The sequence below is a fragment of the Macaca nemestrina genome, chromosome 16 (genome assembly GCF_043159975.1).
Source record: "Macaca nemestrina isolate mMacNem1 chromosome 16, mMacNem.hap1, whole genome shotgun sequence".
Lineage (NCBI taxonomy): Eukaryota > Metazoa > Chordata > Mammalia > Primates > Cercopithecidae > Macaca > Macaca nemestrina.
In genome coordinates, this window is record NC_092140.1 from 31328035 (window position 1) to 31355992 (window position 27958).

The 27958-nt window shown below is 34.1% G+C and overlaps 1 long non-coding RNA gene across 1 annotated transcript in view; it reads left to right on the plus strand.

The window, feature by feature from the left end:
• The window catches only part of LOC105481684 (uncharacterized), a 72604-nt gene extending 45025 nt beyond the window's left edge, over window positions 1–27579 (plus strand). The window contains exons 3-5 of the long non-coding RNA XR_011615118.1: window positions 13884–14019; window positions 16865–17012; window positions 27292–27579. This is a non-coding gene — a long non-coding RNA (uncharacterized lncRNA). The remainder of the gene's footprint in view (window positions 1–13883; window positions 14020–16864; window positions 17013–27291) is intronic.
• The last annotated feature ends 379 nt before the right edge of the window (window positions 27580–27958 follow it).

Here is a 27958-nt window from a genome sequence, read left to right on the forward strand (position 1 = left end):
CTTCAGCTCTCACTGGTCGGGCTGCAGCAGCTGACCAGCACCGATTGTCCAGCACTCCCTAGTGAGATGAACCCAGTACCTCAGTTGAAAATGCAGAAATCACCAGTCTTCTGTGTCGCTCACGCTGGGAGCTGGAGACTGGTGCTTTTCCTATTCGGTCATCTTGCTCCGCCCTCGTATTTTATTATCATACATCTATATATGAAGTAACTCAATAGAAGAGAGTTTTGAGAACTGCCTCAAATGACAAAACCATAACTTAACACCTTGCAGTGCAGTTCCAGAGTGGTACTTCTGGTTACAATACAATATGGTGCCTCATATACTTAGGATTGTGTCCTGTTTAGAAAAAATTGAGAAAAAGCTGAAGTAGTTATTTTCTATAACTCCATCTGTGTATACTTTTGTGTTGTTATAATTGCCCACCTCTGAATTGTTCTTAGAATTGCTTAAAGATATCTCAATGCAGAGGTTAGTCACTCATGCATTAATTATTATTTTCTTCTTTTTTTCTTTGTTAAGCTCTTCATCCATTTCAGGTTAATTTTTCCAAAATTGAACTATCAAGAAAATTTTATGTTTGCACTCTATTTTTGATATTGCTTCTTCCTGAATAGTTTGAGTACAAAAAAACATTTCTTAGTAAAAGCTTGGTAAGTCTCAATTTTCTGGAATAGCTTTTTCAAACTTGGGCATAGATACCTTTATAAGTACATCAAGAGTTTACTAAGTGTGTTGGATAATAAAAGGAAATATATTTTCAGAACCTCATCGTTTTCCTAAAACTGAAGTGCCTAAAATGCATTTCTAATGGAGGCAACATGCTGGGACTGTTTTTACAAGCCCTCTTTCACAATCCTTCTACTATCACTTTATAATTAAAGTGTTTATCTTTGACCAATCACAAATTTTCAGCTTTTGCATTCTTCGTTGAATATATAGATCTCTAGCATGAAAACAAATTGTTATGTTAGTATCTAAAATATGTTAACAGTTACATTCTTTGTAAATATTTATGTTATGCAAATTTTTGATACCATGGTTTTAAAAAATATTTTCAGGAATACTTGAGCAAAATATTGGAAGGCCATAGTTCTAAGTTATTACATAAGACCAAAGTTATTATAGCTGCCTAAGTGCCATACCAGATTATTTAACAGAGTTTCAGGGTAACTTTTCTAAGTTCTGTAATAATAGAGTGTGTATTTATTTTAATCCACAAATAGTGCTTTTTAACAAACATTTGGTAATACAAATAGCAGCTAAGTAAAATTTGCAATATCCTTAGGCTAATAAATACTTCTCTTTAGATAACAATGTTTTCTATTATCCACTGTAATAAATATTGCCATTATAGTAGATCATGTTGTTAATTTAAAGTCAAAAACCCAATGTAGAAATCTTGGTTTCATCACTTCTGTGAAGATTTGCAGGTAAATTAGTTTCTCAATGTGATAATTTTTATCTGTAAGAGAAGGGGGTTATTATATTTCTCTCCTGTGTTTATTGTGAAGCATCTAAGATATATCAAAGTATGTTCATGTAATAAAGTGACAGACAGTCATATAGTAATCACATAGACTGAACTGAATACACATAGACCAAATTTGAATCTTGTGTCTGGAAATTATCAAGTGACTTTTTAAGGCAAGGTTTTATTTTTCATGTATACCAAGATAATAATTATCTCAAATTTTCCCCTAGCAGAAATATTGAGGAGGATTAGTTGAGGTAATTTATTTAGTGTTTTCAGCATGTGTGCACACATACACGCACACACATACAAACAATAAAAACAAAGCAAAACAACAACAAAAAATATTCATCAAACAAATATTGATGGGACACTTAGTTCAGCCACTATGAAGCCTCTTGATATATGTAATTGGGCAAAACAAAGATCCCTGGCCTCATCGTATTTAAAGTCTAATAAGCTGACATATAATACAGAATATCCATCACATTTACACAAAATGCAGATGAAGGTGCAGATAACGGCTTGTACCAAAGTGAGGAGGAGATAAGCAGTTAAGGCAGTAATAAGCATTCAGGGTCTCGATACACTTATTTGAAAGGTAAACCTACAAGATTTGCCTGTGTGGTCTAAGAAACTGGCCCTTGACTGATATCAGAAAGCTTGCATGAGGACCCTGTCGGATGGATCAGGAATAAGGATTCAAGTTCAGTTTTGACATGATAAGTTTGGATACTGATTAAAAAGTTCAAGTGAAGATGTGGGAGCAGTTGGAAACACAAGGCTGAACTTCACTCTAGTGGGTAAACATAGAAATTCACATTTGGGAGTCATCAGCATCTCAATTATATTTATAGTCTCAAGAGATAAAAGATGTGATTTCTGAGAAATATATTCTAAACCTTTCCAATGTGAAGCCGTTGGGGAGTGAGGAGTAGATGTGAAAGGAAGTGTCAAGGTGATAAGAAGAAAGCCATTATATTGCCAAGCCTAGGAAGATAAGTATAGAAAGCGAGTGAACAAAAGTGTCAAGTCCTCCAGAGACAGCAGAGAATATGAAAAACAAGAATTGGCCATATCTTATTTAGCTTCATGTGGCACAAATGATCTTGATGTGAGGGCATCATTAAGTAATGGAACAAAAGTCTGATGAAATATGTTTTAGAAAGAAAAGGTTGAGAAGATTTTGAGAGAATAAATATAGAAAGACTTTTTGAAGGAGTTTTGCAACTAAAGAGAAACAGAAGCTTCAGTGAAATAGGAAGCAAAATCAGTAGTGTAAATGAGGTGGTGGTAGGAGACTTTGAAGACTTGAGAAGAATTGAACTTGCTGTCTCAGAGAATGGAAATCTAAAGAATTCAGGAAATAAAAGATGATTATTCTTTGATGTGCAGGTGTAAAATGCCTATCTGGGGTGGATGCAGTAAATGAATCAATGAAAACAAATTTAGGGTTTTTACTAATAAAGTGAATGGAAATAGCGTTTTACTAATAAAGTGAATGGAAAAAGCTTCAAGTTAAAAGCAAATGACTCATGATGGTATGTGACATTAAATGTAATGATAATAAAATGTGACTAGATTAGATTATTCTTATGGAAGTAGTTTCTAGACGTTACTGTGTAAAATTAAGTTTCTAGTTTTACTAATTAGATCTGTTACTGATAATAATAACAACTTCAAATAAAGACTACAAAAGATTATACTACAAAAATTAAACTAAAAATTATAAGATTTCCTAAATAATTTTATATATAATAGAACAAAAAACACACAAAACAACCCTTTTCCTGAAAATACAATAAAATCTGTGATATTGCATGAGATGTCTGACTAAATATCAAATTATATTGAGTACTTTTGAGCAATTGTTGGTGAGTAAGCAATGATATAATAAGATAGAATATTTTTTCAAAAATTAGGCAATTTGAAAAGCCTTATGTTGTCCAATAGAAAAATAGAAATAAAGTACTACTCTTAACTGGATGATAATATTAAAAGTGATTTTCTATTGAAACAAAAATGTGGACATAGCTGTTGGGTAGGAAAGTGCTAAGAATACAAATAAGCCAAAATCTTCATCTTTTATAGCAGGAAGGTGAATAACAATATATAATATACAACTTGTAAATAAAGATATAACAGTTTGGAAAACAGTAAAACAGTGAAAAGTACTGCCTCTAGAAAGCAGGATGGTGTTTGGAGAAAAAACAACAAGGAGCTTCTGCTATTTTTTTCAATTAATTTATAGCACTATATAACATTAAAACCACATATATTTATTGCCATATATAAAGGAAAAACAACTTAAAATTATTTAAGGAGAAAAAACCTTCAAAATATCAAATAAAGTCTAAGGGTAGAACAGATAAAGTGAAGTCTACGGGTAGAACAGATAAAGTGTTTATAAGGTTTTACAACATAAACCTTATAAAATAACACCCATCCTATACAAGACAGAATTTTTATGGGACATCAAATGTTTCACAGTTCACATGAAAAAAGAGTTAGTTGGGTAAAATAAACTATCACAAAATTTGTCTTCTTGAAGTTTTAAAGATTGATGGATACAATGCCTTCTTATCAGAGATGTAAAAATATGTGTTTTAATTTGCCATCTTTTGAAAATTATTTTTATAAGCATGATTTGATACATTTTAGGAATAATATTGCATCCAATTTAAATTGTGATGAAAAGGAATAGATGTGTTTTACTTCCTCTCCCCTAAGCAATTGAGGGAGATTATGACTACTTTTTTGGAAGTGATTAAGAAAAGCATAATGAGTCACAAATTCTGGAAGTTGAACAGAGCTGAAATGGTAAATTATTTCAGAGCAGATGTTAAAGGATGAAACTGACAGTTGAGAGAAAAGAGTGTGTATTAGAGAACTAGAATAATCTTTTTAGAGCCCTTTCTTATAGCCCACTTTTGACAGACACAACTTCCCAAATCAATGATTATATGAAAACACTTGCTTTGAAGAGAGATATTTTAAAATTCCTAAGTACTGTAATTCTAACTATTAAAAACATTTCTACAGGCAAGTATTCTGTAATAATAATGACAGGATGTATCATCAACAATTACTAGTAATACTTATAGATATCTACCCTCTGTAAAATATTTACCATAAATAGGATTGAAATAATTTTTAAAAATCTCTATTTTATGTGTTCAGAATGAGGCCAAATCATACAGAGAGGTTGTATAAGTTGGCCATGGTTTTACAAATTACTTACATTTCTGGAGACAGAAATCAATTTTCATTTTTTTCCCCCAAAGATCTAAACTTGTCCACAGCCCTGGGCTATTGTAAATAGTTGAGATAACTCTGTTTGTTTATTTGGTTGTGCTTATTATTGTTTTCATAAGGAATTATATTGTCAATCAAAAATATTTAACTTACAAATTATATTTCCATTAATTTTCAATGTATGCTTATGAGTAGCACAATGTCACCTAACTCACCAATGTAACCATATATTTTAGAGATTAAACACACAGACACTTCAAGGAAAATTTCTCATCTGTTCCCTTGTTGAAATAAAAAATATGATTACCTACTGCAGCAGGCAAAATAGTAAGCCTCCAAATGTATTAATGTCCTACTTCTCAATACCATGTGAATTAGTTAAATTACATGGCAATTGGGAAATAAAGTTGCAGATAAAATGAAAGTGCTAATTGGTGAGAAGATTATCCTGAGTTATCCAGCTAGGTCTAATGTAATTAGGAGGATCCTTATGAATGAAAGAAGACAAAAGAGAAAGAACTAGAGATACAGCATTGTGACAAACACCCTCCCGAACCTTGTGGCTTTGTAGATGGAAGGATGGGACCATGAATTATAAATGTGGGCAGTCTCTTGAAGCTGGAAAAGTCAAAGGAATAGATTCTCCCTAGAATTTCCAGAAGAAATGAAGCCCAGCTTCCTAACACCATTATGTTAACCCAGTAAGGCCCATTTTCAACTGCAATCTCTACAACTTTAAGGTAATACATTTGTGTTGTTTTAAGTGATTAAGTGTGTGATATCATTTTATAGAATAAATAAGAAATGAATACAGTTATCACACATTAGGATATTTGCTATATGTAAGCAATAAACTATTAAACAAGACAGAAAAGATTATTTGTCTTATAAGAACTTAAATTTTAGAGATTAAAAAAATAAAGAAATAAGCAAAAAAAAATTAGGTTGATAACATCTATGAAGAAAAAAACAAGATGTTGGGAGAGAATGAAAAGGAAGACCTATTTAAGTAGGTCTGCACTCTGTAGACAGTAGAATCTGTCACACGAAAACAATGGCCCTGATAACTATAAAATTAGGAATCAGCTAAGCTTACAATATTTTAAGAGCTTTCCTAAGGCATAAAACAGTGAATTCACAGATTGTAGAGTGTAGAAGACTTTGACGTTTAAGGAACAGAATCACAACACTTTGACGAGAAACAGTTTACCAAGTAGAAGAGTGTAAGTATTGATTTTGGAAAAACAGTTGAAAGTAGATTACGCAAACCTATTTGGCTATGATAGGTAGTTGAGACTTTATAGAAAGCACAGTAAAAACCATCAAATAACTTGGAAAAGAAAGTGACATTACCAAATGTTAATACGTACATATATATTGTATATAACTATATATAACTATAAATGATTTATTTCAATTTTTATTTTTAAATTGACAATAATTGTATGTATTTATAATATTTTGAAATATGTGTTATTATTAACTACAGTCATTGCTATGCAATAGATCATCAAATTTATTCCTCCTGTCTAGCTGAACCTTTGTACTCTTTCACCAACATTTCCTCTTTTCCCATCCACCCCCTTCCCCACCAGTCTCTGATAACTACTAGTTTACTCTTTACTTCCATAATTTTGACTTTTTTGGATTTTGAATAAAAGTGAGATTATACACTATTGGTCTTTCAGTGCTTTGCTATTCCACTTAACACAAGGTCTTCTAGGTTCATCCATGTTGTCACAATTTTTTTTTTTTTTTTTTTTTTTTGAGACACAGTCTCATTCTGTTGCCCAAGCTGGAGTGCAGTGGCACCATCTCAGCTCACTGCAAGCTCCACCTCCCGGGTTCACGCCATTCTCCTGCTCAGCCTCCCGAGAACCTGGGACTACAGGTGCCCACCACCACACCTGGCTTTTTTTTTTTTTTTTTAGTGGAGACGGGGTTTCACGGTGTTAGCCAGGAGGGTCTCAATCTCTTGACCTCGTGATCCACCTGCCTCAGCCTCCCAAAGTGCTGGGATTACAGGTGTGAGCCACCTTGCCCAGTTGTGTTTTATTTGTTTGTTTGTTTGTTTTTGTTTTTTTTGGCTGAATAGTTTTCCACTGCGTATATATAACACATTATAAAAATTTATTCATCTATTGATGGCTACCTAGGCTGTTTTTATATCTTGGCTATTGTAAATAATGCTGCAATGAACACGGGAATGCAGGCATCTCTTCAACATATTGATTTCAGTTCCTTTGCAGATATACCTAGAAATAAGATTGCTGAATCATGTAATTATAATATTAGTTTTTTTTAAGAAACATCTATACTGTTTTCCAAAATTGCTATACTAATTTATAATAACTCCAGGAGTGTACAAGTGTTTCCATACAACATCAATGAAGGAAATTGAAGAAAAAACCCGTAACTGAAAAGATATTCTCTGTTCATAGCTTAGAAGAATTCATATTGTTAAAATGTCCATACTACTCAAAGTGACCTACAGATTTAATCTATCGCTATCAAAATTCCAACATCATTCTTCAAAAAAATAGAAGAGAATGTTAAAATTCAAATAGAACTATGAAGGACATCTATTAGCCAACGATTAGCAATCATGACCAAAAAGAACAAAGCTGGAAGCATCACGCTACCAGATTTCAAAATATATTACAGAAACACAGATATCAAAACAGCATAAAACTGGCATAAAAACAGACTCATTGCTCAGTGGAATTGAATAAGGAGCCCAGAAATGAACCTGAACATCTATGGTCAATTGATTTTAACAAAGGCATCAAGAATGAGCAGTTTCTTTAAGAAATGGTATTTGGAAAATAATATGTACACGCAGAAAAAAGAAAATGGGGCCATTTCTCACCCCTTATACAAGAATTGACTCAAAATAGACTAATGACCTAAACATAAGACCTCAAAGTGTAAAACTACCAAGAAAACATAGGGAAAAAGCTCTATGAACTTGGTCTAGGCAGTGATTTCTTGGATATGACCCCAACAATTGTGGAAAATGAAAGCAAACATAGACACAAGAGATTATATCAAACTAAAAAGTCTGTCCACAGGAAAGAAAACAATTGATAGATGTGAAAAACAGTCCACAGATGGGAAGAAAATATTTACAAATTATGTATTGGAGAAGGGGCTCATATCTAAAATACAAAAGGAACTCAAACTAAATAACAAGATAACAAAAAATCCTGTTAAAAAAGGGGAAAGAATCTAATCAGCCATTTCTCAAAGGAAGACATACAAAGGAGCAACAGATACGTGAACAAATGCTCAACATTTCTAATCATCAGGGAAATTTAAATTAAAATCATCATGAGACATTACCTCACACTGGTTAGATTATCAAAAAAGGAAAGATAAGTGTTGGTGAGGATGTGGAGAAACTAAATATTTTTTACATGATTCTCTGTGGGATGGGTAATGCAGGATGAGGCATGAATAATAATAGCTTTGGAGAAGCATATGGTGATTTTGAGCAGATTAATTTCAGGGAAATGGAGACGGTAAAATGAAAAAATAAATGGCAAGAGGAAATGCTAATGGAATGAATAGAGGAGGTGAAAAATCTAAAAATTATAAGTTACTCAGATTCCAACTTAAATTAACCGGGTAGAAGACAATGCAATTTATTAGAATGACAGACATTTGCTAAGGAATCATTTCAGGAGCAAAATATGTAGTTCCATTTTAATAATTGAACTTTGAGAGAACTAGGGGGACTCTAGATAAAAAATTGTCATTTTATATATATATATTCATATGTGTGCATACAGGCAAACACACTTACATAGATGGGTAACTTTGTGTGGTAAAATAATGAATTAGTTAGCATTACTTTATTGTATCTGGGCTTTTAAAAAGGTAAATGTATTTTATCTATGTTACTAATATTAATTTTAATATGATTATTTGAGTATATTAGCAATATATTGCTGAAGTTATAGTTAACGTCGTAATGTTGATGACCAAAATGAACCATCTATGGGGGAAACAGATACAACTCTAAGTGAACTCTTAAGTTAACATTTATTATTACAAGTTTATGAATCAATAGTTCTTAGAAACAGCTAAAAATTCAAACTAAAACAAACGCGAAATTACTTTGATATTTTGGGAAAGACTTTGCTGTTTGGTAAATAGATTAAAAATATATCTTAAGATGTTAAAAATAGTCCCCAAAATTGATTTAAATTAATGTATAGTAATGTTATATATTTACTAAAATGCTTACTTTTCTATCCAAACAAACACTAGTTGTTAAGTGATTTAAATTCTCAAAAGCGCACGTGTCCTGTTGAGTTTCCTGTTATTGGCATGTGGCATAATAGTGTTATTCAAATTTCACTGAGGCTAATTTAAAGAGATTTATGGCTTCTGATTGTAATTTTTCAAGTGTGAAGTGTAAGCCAGAAATCAAGGAAAAGATCAGCATAAGATTTACATTTAAAATGACAGGAATGGACAGGATAATTCAGAAAGTGTGGAAACGAAAGAAAGAAAAACTTGGGATGGGATCTTGAGGAACGTTGTGGTAAGATACTGAGTAAAACATGAGTAAGAAGAAAACTCCCCAAATCTGGGGTGATTTCATTCAAAATAAGACAATGAAAGAATCATCCTCCATATTAAATGAGAGGTTAAGTCCAATAAGTATAGAAGTCTGTACTAAAGGCCGGGTGTGATGGCTCACGCCTGTAATCCCAGCACTTTGGGAGGCCGAGGCAAGTGGATCACGAGGTCAGGAGATGGAAACCATCCTGGCTAACACGGTGAAACCCCGTTTCTACTAAAAATACAAAAAATAAAATAAAATAAAATAAAAATAAAAATAAAATAAAATAAAATAAAATAAAATAAAAATAAAAATGAAATAAAATAAAATAAAATAAATAGCTGGGCGTGGTGGCAGGAGCCTGTAGTCCCAGCTACTTGGGAGGCTGAGGCAGGAGAATGGCGTCAACCGGGGAGGCGGAGCTTGCAATGCTCCTAGATGGCGCCACTGCACTCCAGCCTGGGCAACGGAGTAAGACACCATCTCAAAAAAAACAAAATTAGAAAAAGTCTGTACTAAAATAGGAACAGTGGGATCCAAGACTTTGTTACCTAAGGTGGAAGGCTTACAGAACATTCTCTGAGTGGCAGTGGGGAAAAATGCCGATTGCTGAGTGAATGCTGGGTTTGGCGGCTTAGAGCAAGAGGTAATGACACTTTATGCCCTGCTGGCAGTGCAGACAGAAGTTAGCTGTTTACCTGTGCTGGAGGGAAGAAGCAGAAATACCTGTGCATATGGAAACCAGGCCTCTTGATAATGAAGTTTTTAGATATTTATTATTAATCTATCAATTTCATTTCTGAATTATGTCTTACCATACCTACTAGGAGGGAATAATTTGTGGTTTGAGACAATGTTCTTAATGTAGGAAAACTGAATAAAAAATTCCAATAGTTCATCCTTATATGTAGGCTAAAATGTATACCCCTAATTTAGAATTCAGTATTCTTCACAATCTCATCCCAGCTTTCACTCAAAACATATCCTTCTATTATTCTTTATGTGGATTTTATAGCTGCCAACTAATTACAAATCCACGTGTATTCTTAACCTTGGCACCTCCACTCTCTTTACTAACAATGTGAATAACAGTCATTTCAATAAACCATTTAAATTGATGTGTAATCTTCATAAACAAAGCCTCCTCATGCCCGTTCCCAATTGCTATGTCCTGTCTTCTCCCTGACAATCTTAAAGTTAATACAGTTTGGCCTATTTTAAATTTTATGTAAGTAGAAGGACAGAGTGTATCTTATTTAGTGTCTGTCTGCTTCCCTTCACTCAGTATCACATCTGTGAGTTTCATCTATGTTATCATGAGTAATAGTGTTTTCATTTATTGTTATTGTCCTATAGTTTTCTATCTTATTATTATCACATTGTATCTATTTAAATTTGGACTATCACAAATAATCCTGCTATTAATATGTGTGTACATCATAAGTGTATATGTACACATTTAAATGAAGACACAAATTATCTGCACAGCCAGATATTCAAAGAATCAGGGCAAGAAACACATGTCTTGAAATGATAAAATTAACAAGATCTGAATAGAAGAAAAAAATTGGGCATCATCACAAACTATATTTTATATATATATACACATATATATATATAGACATACAAACATGAAGTCATAAAAGCACATATTGGCCTGGTGCAGTGGCTCACAACTGTAATCCCAGCACTTTGGGAGGCCAAAGAGGGTGGATCACTTGGGGTCAGGAGTTCGAGACCAGCCTGGTCAACATGGTGAAACCCCATCTCTAGCAAAAATACAAAAATTAGCCAGGCGTGGTGGTGCACACCTGTAATCTCAGCTACTCAGGAGGCTGAGGCAGGAGAATCACTTGAACCCGGGAGGTGGAAGTTGCAGTGAGCCAAGATTGCATCACTGCACTCCAGCCTGGGTGACAATAGCAAAACTCTCTCAAAAAACAAAACAAAACAAAACAAAAAAAACGCACACATTACCCATATCTTATAGTCTTGTTTTCTAAGATAATTAAGTTTGAGTTTCAATAAAAGATGCTGAAAAATTTTAAGAAGAGGAATGTGATGGTTAATTTTAGGTGTCAACTTGAGTGGATCAAGGGATCCCCATTATACCCAAAGCAGTATTTCTAGGTATGTCTGTGAGGGTGTTTATGAAACAGACTGGCATTTGAACCAGTGGACTGAGTAAAGAAGATCCTTGTCACATAATGTGGTGGGCCGCCACCATCCAATTTGGCTGAGAGCCCAGACAGAACAAAAAGGCAGAAGAAAGGTGAGTTCTCTCTCTGTCTTCTGGAGCTGGGACACCCTCTCCTGCCCTTGGACTAGAACTTTAGGCTCTTCAGCCTTTGGACTAGGAACTTGCACCTGCTCTCCCCCAGTTTCTCAGGCATTCAGGCTTGAATTGAGAGTTACATCACCAGCTTCCCCGGTTCTAAGGCTTTTCAGAATTATGCTGAGCCACACTACTGGCTTCCCTGATTCTCAAGCTTGCAAAGGGCCTGTTGTGGGACTTCCTAGCCTTTATACTCTTATGAGACCAACCCACCAATAAGCCATCTGTCATATATCCACGTTTCTCTTTATTTTCATCCTATTTGTTCTTTCTCTGGAGAACCCAATAATGCAGGGAGTTATATGATATGTTATAGTTCAGGCAAAGGATGCTGCTGGTCTGTTCTGAGTACTTACAGTCAGGATGAAGGGAATGAAGATGGATGTTGGAGGTGCTGTTGGTAAGTTAGACAAGTTGGAAAGGGAAAGGATATAAAGAAGAAAGAGGCCTCAGAGACGGCTCCAATGTTTTAAGTTGGACAACTAGGCAAATGTACTTCCTATTTCCCAAAGGCTTGGGGAGGTTTCTATTTGGTGGTGGGCAAACTAGGAAAGTTGAAAATTTTATTTTGGTCTCTGTAATATAAAAAATAATGCCAAATGCAGAGGAAGTGCTCATAAATATTAATTTCTCATTTCTGTCCTTTAAAACTTTAGAAATAATGCTTTTTCATTCAGAACCACTGTTATTTGTCTAAGAGAAGACTTATTACTTAAATCAATAGGAGATAATGCATAAGAAAGAAAGCTATATATACTGCCCACCTATTAAATATTAGTTACTGTTACAGATTAGACATTTTATAAATATATTATTTAATTATTGAAACAATTCTGTGATGTAGCTAACACTGAGGGATAATAATGTACTGAGATTAAAAGAACCTAAGCAATTCTTTACGACATGTTTTTCTAAGACGTAATGAGTCTGGATCAAATAAATTTTTTTGAAATATAAATTAGATGAATTTTATGTCTCTCCAAGCTGCTTCTCCCTAGAAATCATGTTACCCCTTCATATTAATGTTTCATACTAATGTGTGATTACTGTAACACAAGACATGACAATAATTACACATTTACAGCCATGAAGAACGTGGTTTAGTGCCAAGACAATTACGGATATTGTAAGTAGGGTGGAGCATGATCTTTGCAGGAAGTATTATACCTATTATATTCTGTTTTATATCAAATAAAGAATCATCATCTTAAATTTTGACTTTTTTATTCCTTAAAAACAAATCCACTGTCAGAATGAATGTTAAAGGAGCAGATGTCTAATTTAGGACGTTTTCTAATTTCTATTAAAATAATAGAGGATTTTACAAAAACTTTATATAGAAGTTTTAAGTGGTTGGCAACAATGTAAAATTTTGCTTGACCTAAATATAAATCCAAAGTATAATAAAACGAAACCTTTTTGGCACACCCTATATTAGAATATGAAGCTATAGTATTGTAAAGGAGATACTTTGAATTGTAATTAAAATCAGATTGCACTGAATATAATTATTGTGTTTTTGTTTTTATGACTTCACATAAGTATTTTTTTATTATTGATTTAATATGTTTATATATTTGCCTGGTTTCACATTTTCCAGATTTAATTACATCTTTTCATCATTTAGTTGACAGCTAATACATTGAATAAAATGACATTATTGCTAAATATTGGTGTCAATAACTATGAATAGAATCATTTTTAAACCTCATCTTTCTTCTCTGAAACAGCTTTTTGATGCTATGTTTTTCTCTTTGATTTTGAATTTGTGCTTAGAGTATAATTTAATTATGGAGATAGGAAGAACGTTAAGATTTTGAATTTGTGCTTAGAGTATAATTTAATTATGGAGATAGGAAGAACGTTAATAAACTTTAGCCATAATATTGTCTGAAAAATCAAGTTTTTTCTACAAAAGTACTAAAATATTCTAATTTATTTTAAAGTAGAAGACTACTGAGAATTATTTATAATGTAAATACTGTTGATTAGACCTTTTATTTTTTATAAAATAGTAAAAAACTCGTTAGCACAACTATATTTGTGTGTGGTATATTTGTGTGTGTGTGTGTGGGTGTGGGTGTACCTTCATCATTTGCACTTATTAGCAGGGTAAGATTTTGATCTACTAATGAGCTTTTTATTCTTGTTAATTCCTTTTACTCAATACTGCTCCACTACTCCACACCCTAATGCTAACTCTCTTTCTCTCTCTCTCTTTTTTTTTTTTTTTTTTTTTTTGAGATAAGGTCTTGCTGTGTCTCCCAGGCTAGAATGCAGTGGGGTGATCACGGTTCACTGTAGCTCAACTTCCCAGGTGCAAGGAATCCTCCCACCTCAGGCTCCTGCATAACAGGGACTACAGGCACATGCCATCATGTCCAGGTAATTTTTAAATTTGTTGTAGAGATGGGGTCTCCCTGTGTTGCCCAGGCTGGTCTTGATCTCCTGGGCTCAAGTAGTCCTCCCACTTAGGCCTCCCAAAGTGCTGGGATTACAGCCATGTGCCACACCACCCAGCCTATTGCTAAACTTTCTATGTTTTGGTTTTTGTGTGTTAGGAAAATAATTTTAAAATGATAGTAAATTATTTGCCTTCAATATTTCAAAGTTAGGTATCTGGAATGAATATATATGTTCATGTATTTTTGATGTATTTTTAATTATTATTTATTTATTCACATTCCCTGTGTCTGAGATGGGATTTTTTTCCCACTTTCCTCTCATTAAGAAATTGAACAAAAAATTAATGCCTGTTAGCTTGGATATTAAAACAGGTTGATACTGGAGTTGGTCTCAAAAGGAGGCCCGCTCACTGCTCCCCTACCTCCAAACTAAGCTCCTTCATAGCAAGATGGAGATGGAGCAAATGAAAGGCCAGATGTTTGGAATATCTGCTAAATGAGGTTATGATAGCCTAACTTCCCAGGTAAGATACAAGAAAACAGGTGGGCCTCATAGATAAGAAACAGTGTTCAGGCTAGTGTAAAAACAGTATGGTTATGTACAATGTTTATGAAGATGGGATGGAAGAAACACAATTTCCATACAACCCAGCAAGGAAAAAGAAGCAAGTTGATCCTTTCCCTTTGGCTAATAGACTATTGCACTGACAGCCAGGAAAAATAGGTCTTATTTTCAGAACACACAAGATGTTGCAGTGTATGCTGCAATAAATGAAACGTTGAGACTCGTGCAAATGCAAACATCTAAACTGATGAGAACATAAAGGACCAGAAGAGATGATAGGAAACTCACTAGATGCTACTTCAGATGCCCAACGACCAAGAACTAAAGACCAAATGACCTTCTCTCCCCACTTTGCTGTGGCACTTCAAGAGTATTCTTGTAGGTACACTTTCTAAGACAAAGTTAAGGGAGACAAAAACAAACAAACAAAACATGAGTAGAATAACTTTATCTTGAATTGTGTACATTTAATTTTTCCTACAACAACCATATGAAAGTGTAGTGTGTAATTAAACTTAAGATACTCCCTCCAACAATATCTAAATTAGTTATTGAAAGAATATGACCCCTCAGTTTTCATTATGCATTTAACTGAGGAATTGAGAAATAAGGGTCTTGCAGTAGTTACAAACTCAGACATTAACAAAAATGATATTTAAACATGGAGTTATTCTGATTATTAATCTACAGCAAGGTTCTCTGATGCAGTGGCTTCTTTCAATGATGGAGATAAGCAATGACCAAGAATAATTAATAAAATGTGGTGACAAATTATGCTTCTAAAATTTTAAGATTTCAACTGCTCAAGGAAGGCTCAATGCTGGGGTTTGATTGAATTTGTTTATGCTGACAGTATCATATATGTAGTCATTTTTATTCCTTCTCATTCATCCGAAGTTGTCAGATATTACGAACTATTAACTATTTTAGGTACTATAAAAATAAATTGCTTATTTCTATTTTAAGCAAAGAAAATGAAACATTGCATTAAGGAAACGTTACCAGATATATGGAATTTATATCTGTATTCTGATCCACATACAATGACTAAGGCAATTTAAAAAGCAAGGTAGACCTAACTTTTCATGATTTTTTTTTCCTATGTAATTGAGCATTGATTCTATTAAACCCTATAAATGTAAAGAAGAACAAGCATCATTAAGATCTCACACTTTTCTGGCTTGATTATATCAATGTAAATGTTTTATTTAGATTGTGTGTTTATTAAAACATGAAGAACGAAGTGTTTCAGCGTAATTTGGGTAGGTTTAGTTATTTGTATTCTAAGATTTGAGATATAAAAGTTATTTGCATTCTAAGATTTGGAATATAAAAACAATTTAAAAATCTTTAAATATCGATAGGTTCATTGAATTTTAAAACATCAAGTACTGTAACTTTATTCAACAGCTGTGGGTTTTACCTAAAGGCTATTTCCAAATGGTAGAGAGAACAGAGCATAGGCTTGTGGCTCCTTTATACAAGGCTTATTGCCTTTTGTCTACCAAAATGGTCCAACCACCTCCCAGGGATTCCTGGATAGAATGAGGAGATTTCATGAATTTAAATGGAAAAATATACAACTTTATTTTCTTATGCTCTCATTGACATTTAATATTCAATTATGAACCTCAGTGGCAAACCACGTCAGTAAGAGCAATACCTGTAACATTTTTACAATTAAATGTCACAGATATTTACATTCCCCATTATATTTATTGCATATTTTCATAAAAGTCACTTGTGCTCCTTACTACTTTAAAATTATGGTGTTTCATTAACATGAGGCTGTATGGTATCACTTTTATCAATGAATTGACACAGAATCACAGAAATTTTCATATTGTAATTTTAATAGCTATGTTAAAAGAACTGGTTCCCTTTATGATCCCATATATTCTTTTTGTTGTTGTTGTTTTTGCTTTTTTTGAGACAGAGTGTCACTCTGTCGCCCAGGCTGGAGTGCAGTGGTGCGATATCAGCTCACTGCAAGCTCTGCGTCCCAGGTTCACGCCATTCTCCTGCCTCAGCCTCCCGAGTAGCTGGGACTACAGGCGCCCGCCACCACACCTGGCTAAATTTTTTATTTTTAGTAGAGACGGGGTTTTACCGTGTTAGCCAGGATGGTCTCGATCTCCTGACCTAGTGATCCGCCCGCCTCGGCCTCCCAAAGTGCCGGGATTACAGGCGTGAGCCACCGTGCCCGGCCTATAGTCCTATATATTCTTAAAACATTTTTTTTTTTTTTTACTTTGAAAAGCATTATTTTGAAAAGGGGTTCATCGTACTGCTTCACCAGACTGCTTCACCATACTGCTACAAAATCTATGCCAAGCCAAAGAGAAAGAACTCTTGTTGAAAGAGAAAAGTAAGAGGAAGGAGCGATGGAGAGAGGGAGGGAGAGGAAGGTAAGACCACTGATTCCTGAGATCTCACTTTCCCTTATTCACTCAGTGCCCGCAGAAAGAGTATCTCATGGGTAATAGGACACATGTGACATTTCTGGACTTGTAAATACATGATAGGAAACTACCTTCCCTCTGAACCTAACATGAAATCTTCCCACAGGCCGGGCGCGGTGGCTCAAGCCTGTAATCCCAGCACTTTGGGAGGCCGAGGTGGGTGGATCACGAGGTCAGGAGATCGAGACTATCCTGGCTAACATGGTGAAAACCCGTCTCTACTAAAAATACAAAAAACTAGCTGGGCGTGGTGGCGGGCGCCTGTAGTCTCAGCTACTTGGGAGGCTGAGGCGGGAGAATGGCGTGAACCCGGGAGGCGGAGCTTGCAGTGAGCCGAGATCACGCCACTGCACTCCAGCCTGGGAGACACAGCGAGACTCCGTCTCAAAAAAAAAAAAAAAAAAAAAAAAAAAGAAATCTTCCCACGGAGCTGCCTCAGATGGGGAAGCTCAGATGACATTCTTGCATTGTCTGCATGCACTTCTGACATGGGACGTGGTACTTGTCAATCTGAAATACTGATTTCTCACATGCTATGCCCATGGAAAGAACACTAATCTACCTCTCAGTTTGTATGGAGAATTCATTCATCTAGCCAGTGTACTGTGTACTCTGCCCTGAGAGTTTTGTTCCTTCTTGCCTTCCTTCTTTTCCTTCCATCAGTCTTCCCTCCAATGATGATTAATTTTGTTATTTTACATTTTAAAATCAGTTCAATAATTTATTGTGTGGCTTTTCATAGATGATTATTATGTGTCAATTTAACTGTGCTGTGGGTAGTCAAACATTTGGTCAAACATTATTCTAGATGTTTCTGTAAGGATGGTTTTGGAGGAGATTTACATTTAAATTTGTAGACTGAGTAAAGCAGATTGGTCACCCCAATGTGGGTGGGTCTTCAATTTGCAGACTCACCCTGCAGATCTCAGGATTTCTTAGCTCTCATAATTTCATGTGCCTATTTCATATATAAAACATCTCTCTGTCTCTCTCTCTCTTTCTGTCTCTCTCGATGGGATGTATCAGGATGTATCAGTACTTCCCTTCCCTAGTCTTTTCTTTCTTTTCTTCCACCTTTTCCCAGTTTAGGAGCTGTCTCTTCCTCCCTTCTCTCACTTTCTCTCTCTCTTTTCTTCGTTCCTCCCTCCCCACCTCCCTTCTTTCCTTCCTTCTTTCCTCCCTCCCTTCCTTCCTCCCTTCTCTCCTTCCTTCTTTCAACCTTTGTTTTCTATGAATTATTGTCCAAATTTATTCTCAACATTTTCTGAGCTAGTACATTTATCTCAAGAAATTTTTTTTCTAATCAATATAAAAACATGCTATACCTATGAAACTTTATGCTTCATAAGTTTCACAGAACTTGTTTTTTAGGAGGATCATTAAAAATATGTATGGATATTAATAACAAAGCTTATAAATGTGAAGTATTTTTTCTAAAACCCATCTTTAGAGCAAATATGTTATATACATATTACAAATATACTCACACAGCTAGAGACTTTATTATATGGATAATTTATGTATATTATCTGATTCTGATGCTTGCAATGAAATCTAAGATTTTTGTTCTAACTGTGCATTTAAAAGAAATATTACAAAAATATATTTATCTCCCTAGGTGTCTGTCTACAATTGGAAGCATTATCAGTGTAATTAGTTTCATTGCACATATAATTCTCTGATATGCCACTATTAAATTCTTAAATCATTGGGTCAAAAAGGGATTTCCCTTTCTTACTACAAGAATACAAAAACTATAATACAAATATTACCGTTAAATTGTTGAAGTAGTTATTGTATTCATGATTTCCCTTTAAAAAAATCTTTTAATTTTTAAATATAGGTTTTTATAACTATTGTTTAATATATGAAGTACTTCCACTATTATGTTGAGATTTTGAGATTTCTTATCAAAATTTGTCAATTTTTCTCATAGATCATTGTGAGGTTTGAAACATGTCCATATAGTTCTCCATGTGTTAATGAAGAACATTGATTTCTGCCTGATTTTATATTTGATTTCTGATCAATTGGAAATGATTTTTGCCCTCTTAATCAAAGTATTTAATAGTCATTTTATTTTATGAGAATTTATTTTTCAAAAATATAGCTATATTTTGAACACATTAACTCTGGAATTATATACGTTAATAATGACTGGGTGTGAACCAATAAGAGGTATGAGATACACACACACACACACACACACACACACACACACACACACACACTTTTTCTTGCTGGAAACTAGTATGTCTTTCTATTCCCTCTTTCTTTTTCTTTTGTATTTATCATTTTCCATATTTTTATGTGGTTATTTTTTGAGGGATGAGTGAGCATAATATGTTCTTAATAACTCTCCCTCTTACATCAGAAAATAGCTTTAAGTATTAGATTGATCACTCTGTGAGGCCAGAGTTTCTTAGAATCCAGACAATAGACATTATTTGGATACCTATGTGGTCTCAGGTGCTGTGTTTGACATAGTTTTTTTTTTTTTTTTTTAATTAAAAAGTAACATTAAGTTATTCTTTAACAACTCACACATATATTGATGTTGGGAGGAGCAAAAAAGCAAATACAAAAACATGGAAATGGCCGGGCACAGTGGCTCATGCCTGTAAGTCCAACACTTTTGGAGGCCAAGATGGGAGGATCACAAGATCAGGAAATCGAGACCATCTTGACCAACATTGTGAAACCCCGTCTCTACTGAAAATACAAAAATTAGCTGGGTGTGGTGACACATGCCTGCAGACTCAACTACTCCGGAGGCTGAGGCAGGAGAATCACTTGAACCTGGGAGGCAGAGTTGCAGTGAGCAGAGATTGTGCACTGCACTCCAACCTGGGACACAGCAAGACTCCATCTCAAAAATAAAACAAAACAACAACAACAACAAAAAAAAACAGGAAATATTACTGTATTTAAAGAGTACATTTGCTGGGGAATATACATGAAATCCATCTTGGTGTTATATCAAACCTCATTGACACCTAAAAAATGGATCATTAAAGTAAATTAACTAAAATGAGAAATTGAAGTTTATTACAAATAGTAAAAATATATACTAACATTTATGAACAATAAAACTACAAATTATTTTAAAATAATATTGAATTGTATCCTGAATTTAACAAGATATAGGTTATATTTGTATAACTATTTATTATTGCACCAGAGTCTGAATCCAGTAGTGATTATCTTTTTCATTTTATTTCAAACAGTATGTACAACTATATAATCAAGTCTTCCGTTTCCCCATTGGCTTTTGCATCAAAATCATAAAGGGAATTTTTTTCATAAGTAATCAAGGGATACCTCAGTTATCTATGGGACTTTGTATCCTTTCTTTTCTGGCATCTACCTGTCTTTAACTTTGACTTTTTCCTTTAATTTACCCTGATTTCTATTATGTATCCAAGATCATTTTTACAAACTTGATGAAATTCTATTTCATGCTAAATTTATAACTTTATTTTATAATTGTTTTATACTGTATGTTTACTGTATATCTCATAATTAGGAAACTAATTCACAAATACATTGGTGTTATAGGTAAGAAATAGAATCTAAACTTGAAAAAAGATTTTTTATAATGGACAAATGTAATGTGATCAGCTTAAGATTATTTACTTGTCATGGTTATTTTCATGTCAACATAAATCGCAGGAGCTAAAGTAAGGAATACTTGTAAAATAAGGATCTACTACATAACAAAGAAGAAAAATAAGCAATATCTGTTCATCAATTATATGTCAGAAGTTAATAAAAGGAAGAGTTAGGGGCAAATCACATTTTTTTGACTTGGGAGATTGATAGATGATGGCAGAAATGAGAAATGAAAACAGGTAGTTATGAAACAGGTTTGGAAAGGCATATATAGAACCCAAAATTCCTGTGAGAAATATAGAGAAGGCTATTCTGCAGAAAATGGACATAAGTCTGGAGCACATATATAAAAACTGTGCTGGGAGGTAGCCTGTTTGCTTGTCCTTGCATACATGTATTGTCGAATATGAAGTGAAGGAAGGAGAATTCTTGAAAGTTAGGAAGTGAGTTAAAAGAAGTGGGCAAAAGTTGATATATGTAAAAAGCAATTAAAATAAACTAAATATAGTCTTTTGAAGGACATAATGAAATTCAGTTTTTATATAGAACATCCAGATTGAGATAATCTGAGAAGATGGTGATAATCCAAAAAGTTTTGCTACAAACTGTGTCATTCAGAGACCAATCTAGAGATTAGCTAGCATTTGATATACAAGTAGTAGCTGAAGCAATGAGAAAATAAATGTTTTAGAGAAAATATATAGATGGGATAATGAGTAGAATTTTAGAGAAAAAATGGAAAGAATGAGCATTAAAGCATGGGAATAAGTAAGGCTCTCATAAAAGATCTAGAATTGAAAGAAGATATAAGAAGCAGAAACAGCATGAGTAAAACATATTCAGAAATAATTCAAAGGCATAAAAAATTTTATAAAGAGGCTTTGATGGACAGCATACAATACACCGTAGAGTTTTCTATAGGAGAAAGATGAGAAAGCATCTAATAGAATAACAAATCGTGAGATCAATATGACTTCATTGTAAAAATGTTGTGTGGGAAATAAGGAAAGAATTCTGACTGAAGTTCTGTTAATAGGTGAAAGTAGATCATAAAATGATGCCTTCCATTTTACAAAATACTGTAGCAAGGTAAGATCTTGGAATGTTTCTTGTTTTTCTTGGGAAAGGCCTGAGCATCTTTTGATATGGGGCTATATAGCCAAGATGGAGCAATCAATCCAATTCAATATATTTGAAGAGGTTTTAAATGGGATAGATAAGGATTGGATTAGTAAAGCCAGTGGAGAAACTGGATTTAAAGAAGGATCTCCCTGAGAAGGGTGTGTGCGTGTGTGTGTGCACACACACGCACACACATGTGTGTTTATAAAACTTGTTTTGAGTGCAAAAATACGGAAACGGATGTAGTTCCTGACTAATGGTTTCAACTTTCTTGAAGGGAACAGATTGTTAGACAGAAAAAGTACTAATATCAGCTGAAGAATGAAAATGTGCAAATATCAGTGAATGATATTAAAGGACAAAATTATAGGATTATAGCACCAATTGCTATACTCAGATTAGAAGTCAGGCATCTAAAATCATCCAGAAATATTGGCATCTATAATAGTTATTAACCTATTGGATATGTAGAGTTGAATAAGGCAGAAAATAAGGTTGATAATTCTGTGAATTTTGGGGAATTTTTTTTCTGATTTTTGTAAACCAAACACATGACATGTGCATAATTTTAGCATTTACCAGTTGTAAATAAATGAATCCACTAAAAGGTATCTCACAGAAGACTGCCCTGAATGGTAAATCAATTCTTAATTTTATATTTCTTAGGCCCACTCTGCCTCAAGAGTAAGTGCAGGCCTTGAAATCAGCATGGACAACCTGAAAGCAGAAGTAAATCCAAGATAATAGGTCAAACTGCACATACTGTGCTTTCAATTTTGTACCTGTATATGAGTAAGGCTGCTTCAAATTTACTATCTAAAAGCAATGGAATTATAGATTACAGGAACCATCCTGTGGATAAACATTTCTGCTTTTATCTCAGGAAGCATAGCAAAACCAGAATATTCCAGAAGCCCTTTCTGAAAACATTGCTACCTTCTGAGGGTTTGGTTTTTACAGTTAATGCCATTTTCTGTACAAAGGAGCAAAAACTGCCAGAAAATCCTCATAGCTCACCCCAAGAAGAAAAAGGGAAAGTATGAGAAGACAGAATTAATGTTTATAAACACCAAAGCTAAGGGCAGGACTGTTCAGTTTATGTCCTCCACCCCAAGGCGCGCGTGCACACACACACACACACACACACACAAACACACACACACGATGTAGCTGGAAAGAGTACTCAGTATGTGATATGGGATAACCTCCCACCTATTTTGAACATGGAGAGCAGTTATGCCTCCCCATGAATCAACAGGCCTTTGGAATTTTTTTTCTCTGATCATTGCAATAGCCTCCCAGAAGATGCTTGGCTTATTTAGAGTTACTGCCAAATGCCTCTCAAGTGTTAATAAACCATCTGACTGATGCATTTGCACACGGTTGACAAAAATGACAACAATCATTGCAACCACCAACACCATCCGAGGACAGTGAACACAAGGTCCATCACCTCAAACCTGTGTTCCCTTCACTACAAGATCCCTGGCTGAAACCTCTTTTTATTTATTATGCTCTTACCTTCAGATTTTCTATCTATCCTCACTAGAAGACAACACTAACACTGATGTTTAGCAGCTAAAAACAAGTATAGTTCTATTGGTTATTTTCGGATAGCATCTGTTCTGCTTGTTTGGTACCTGCACCATACTGGTAATTATGTATTTAGTTTAAATTACATCATGTGCACATTTACACTTACTTAATAATTCCTTTCCCTCCAATTGACCAACTTTTTTTAATGTACTTTGAAATGTCCATTAATGGTCAGCAAATGTTCCTCTGAATGTTACTTTGGCTTTCTTCCTTTTATTAAAATATTAATATCACCTGCGGATCTTATTTCCCTTATCACTTAAGCGTCATTTCTCTTTCATGCCACATATAACTCAGGGTACGGAGATGAATTTGGTATCACCCTCACTTGCAAACAAATTTTTAAGGTATTTCTTTTCTATAATGTGGTAAAAATTCTGGTTCTTCTCAGTACTGTGTCTCTTGCTTTTTCATGTCCTTCACATAAGGATTATCTATTTACTTATGTTAACTCTCTATCATTTATCAACAGCTTAAGCTCCTGCATCACATTCTTGTACTGTTTTAAACTCCTCTCATTAACATGTATTATTTAAACATCCCTGTGAATGGCCCATCCATTATATTCCTTCTCTTCCACTCCACTTCAATTCCAGTCTCAGGCTGGAATTTGTCATTATGCAAAACTGAATCATCTCTTACATCACAAACTCAGACATGCTATTTTCCAAATGCAATCTCTTAACATGCAACATGCTTATTCAAGTACTTTCTCTTCAATTGTTCTTTTACATCATCACGTTATTTCACCCTCTGATATATCCACTTACCCCTATCCATCATCAACCTCAATTATATGGCTGTTTTCTTAAGAGCTCACTTTATTGATATCATCTGAATATGCTTAGTTTTCTGATGAAATATTACACTTGTATCATCTAACTCTAATTTGACTCTATTTAAAGGCAACCATCTGTTTTATCCATATGCATGAAGTAAGGTGCTTCTAAAGAAAACAAAATCACATAAATTGGAATAAAACTATGACTTAGATTGATCATTATCAGTCTCAATTAAGCCCTAACATTTTCAAGAAATATTACTGTGGTGATAGGTCTGGGAAGCCTAGAATAATATTTTGGATAGCATCTGGCAAAAAAAGGTTTTATCAAAGCAAGGTCAGAAGCTCTGGAAAAGGACTTGACCTTCACACATTGGGAAAGGCAAGAACAGTTTGCATCCCTGCAGTGGGATTAAATCCACAGGTCTAGAAATGCTGAGAGTTTTTGCATTGAATTGGGAAACTTTATGTAAATTTTTTTTTTGGTCACATAGCCACTTGCTTTATCACTTTAAATTAGTATATATGTGATAGGCAAAATAAGGTCCCCCAGTAATGACCACATACCAATCTCGGGAACCTGTGCATATGTTAACTCACGTGACACAAGGAAATCTGTAGATAAGATTGCTACGTACATTGAGGTAGGGAGCTTCTCTTAGATTATCCAAGTAGATTCCAGCTAATCACATGGGTCATTAAAGTCAGAGAACAGTTTCTGGATATGTTCAGAGTCACAGGGATTTGTGATATAGAAGAATGATGAGAGAAACGCAATGGTGTTGCTTTGAAGGTGTAGGAAGAGGGCCACGAGCAAATGAAGGTCAGTGACCTCTAGAAGCTGGAAAGACAAGCTAATGTATTTTCTCTTGGAGGCTTCAAAAAAGAAACAATGGCCTGTCAGAACCTTGATTTTAGCCCCCTGAGACCCATGTCAGGCTTGTAACCTACAGAACTGTACAATAATGTATTGTTTTAACTACTAAATTTATGATAGCAGGAATAGAAAAGTAAATTACTAATTGTAAATATGAATTGAACAAAAAACATCAATATTAGGTATGATTAGAAATATTATATTGACTCAGCCACTACGAGCAATTCAACTTTAGAATTTTTATGAAGATGTAATTTAGGCAACACTCTTGTGATGCAGATGAGGTATATTGTCTACATCATTTTGAATTGACTCATAGTTTATGCAACTGAACATTTCCTGAAACAATAGCATGCTGCTTTCATTGGAATGATTTTATTAAATATCTTAATATCTGGAGGAACATTTACCCAGTTATTCTTTGTAAGTTAGCAGTTGAAATAGCTATTGGCAAATTTTTATTCCTCCACATATATCTTAGTACAAGCTTATCATGTTTCAAAATAAATATCTAAATATAATTTTGATTAAATAGGATATTTAAAAATTATTTGGAGAAAAACTATTTATAATATCATGTCATTCCATTCAATATCACAAGATGTCTTTTCTTTCATCTACATATTTTCCTAATTCTTCATCATAAAGAATTAGAGTTTTCCAAATGGAAGTCTTAGCATTTTTAGATTAATTTCTAGATTCCTATTGTTTTTGTTTCTATAATATATAGTACAATTGTCTGCTAGGATTCCATCAGGGAATAAGAACCCATATGAGTGATGTACAATAAAAAGTTTATTATAGTTATAAGGTCTTATACAATCACAGGGTTAATTGAATGTCTCTGCATGGCTGGCTGTTGCTTCTGCACATGCTGTTGGGTTTAAGGAAACTTAGGTCAGTCAAGACTGCAACTGTATTGGGATGTAAAATGGGGAAAAGCAGGACAGACAAAATCCCATGACAAATTTAAAGCAATAATGATGAGGTGAAACTCAGAAGAATCAGGTAGAATGCACTTACTGCAACAATGGACCTGCATGAACCTATATGTGTCTCTCAACATTTCCGATTTTGAAGGTTCATGAGAAATTAGCATCCTAGCCACAGAGCTACACAGAGTGCCAACGTATCTGGTCCAGGATTTGTAGAATCTACAAGGGAAGATCCAGCAGTACCTGGAAGAGTTGTGTACCTGGCTTCTTTCTACTCACACCGAGATAATCTTGTAAATCATTGGCAATGTGCTTGACCTAATACTGTGGTTGGAGCCTGACACCAAATTTCAAGCATAAAAAAAAAAAAAACATGATTTCTGCTTCAACTTTCTGAATCTCATGCAAATTTCAGACATAATTGATAATATTGGGGACCTGGGGAAAATAAGAAATTTTACAAAACATTATCTCAGCTTTGCTAGATTGACAACACAGTCTCTACTTTTTAAATGCATATTGTGTTGATTATTTAATTATAAACTAAAATAATATTGATTTTTAAGTTGATCTAGTAGGTTTACCCTGTTGAATTCTTATTCAATTTATATTATTTTACTTTGCTTTTTTTAAGTTTGCAGAACCTTTATATATTTATATGTATGTATATATGTATGTATATATACACATACATGGTATTTGCATGAAAAAGGTTAGAAATACATGTGGGATGTTTTCATTACTTTTTCCTATTTTTTTAATTGACAAATAAAAATTATATATATTTATGGTATATATAAATGCTCTTATTTATTTTATTTACTTACTGATTTATTTTTATTTATTACTTTTTTAGAAACACAGTCTCATTTTGTTATTGCCCAGGCTGGAGTACAATGATGTAATCATGGCTCATGGAGGCCTTGAACTCCTGGGCTCAAGTGGTTCTCCCACCTCAGCCTCCTGAGTAGTTAGGATTACAGACATATATGACTACACCTGACTGATTTATTATTATTATTATTATTATTATTATTGTGACTATTTGTAGAGACAAAGTCTTTCTATGTTGACCAGGTTGGTCTTGAACTCCTGGCCTCCAGCAATCTTCCTGTCTTGGTCTCTGAAAATGCTGGGATTACACAGGTGTGAACCATCGCACCCGGCCTCTCATTTATTCTAAAAACATTAATTTTGTACCTGGTTTTACCAGGCAGATAAAATACACTCTTAAAATAATAAGGAAGTTATATCTTTTTTCCTTGTTCTGACATCCTTATTACTTTTTTTCTCTTCTTACAGCATTGGCCAGGATCTTTACATCTGTGTTGACTAATCATAGTAGGAAGCCATGTCTCCTCCTTAAATGTAAAAAGAATACATATTAAATATCTTTAGATAGAGTATCCTGAATTATCTCATAGTCCTAAACTTAATCACCAGTGTCTTTACGAAAGAGAGGCAGAGAGGTATTTGAGTACAGAAGAGGAGAAGTTGATACAATGATGGAAGCAGAAATTGAAGTCATCAGCTTTGAATATAGAGGGAGGGGCCACAAGCAAGGGAATATGGTGACAGTCAAAAAGCTAAATGGATTATTCTCTCAGAGCCTCCAGATAGAACCAGCCCAGTTGACACCTTGACTTTAGCCTAGTGAACTGATTTTGGACTTCTGGTATCCAGAAACGTAAAACTATAGATGTGTGTTGTTTTAAGCCACTGTGTTTGTGGTAATTTGTTGAAACAGCCATAAGAAACAAATATAGGTACAACTGTAACAACAACAACAAAACGAAAACCAGACCAGGCATAGAATTGTAGAAAATGTCAGGTATATGGTGTCAAAGCGTAAAAACTGAAGCCAACTCCCCAAATCCAATCAGATACAAGAAAAAAAGAAAACACAGATTTGAAGCCAGTAGTTCAGGCCAGTGGAAGATTGAAAAGCATGAGTCAACAACAACCCCTT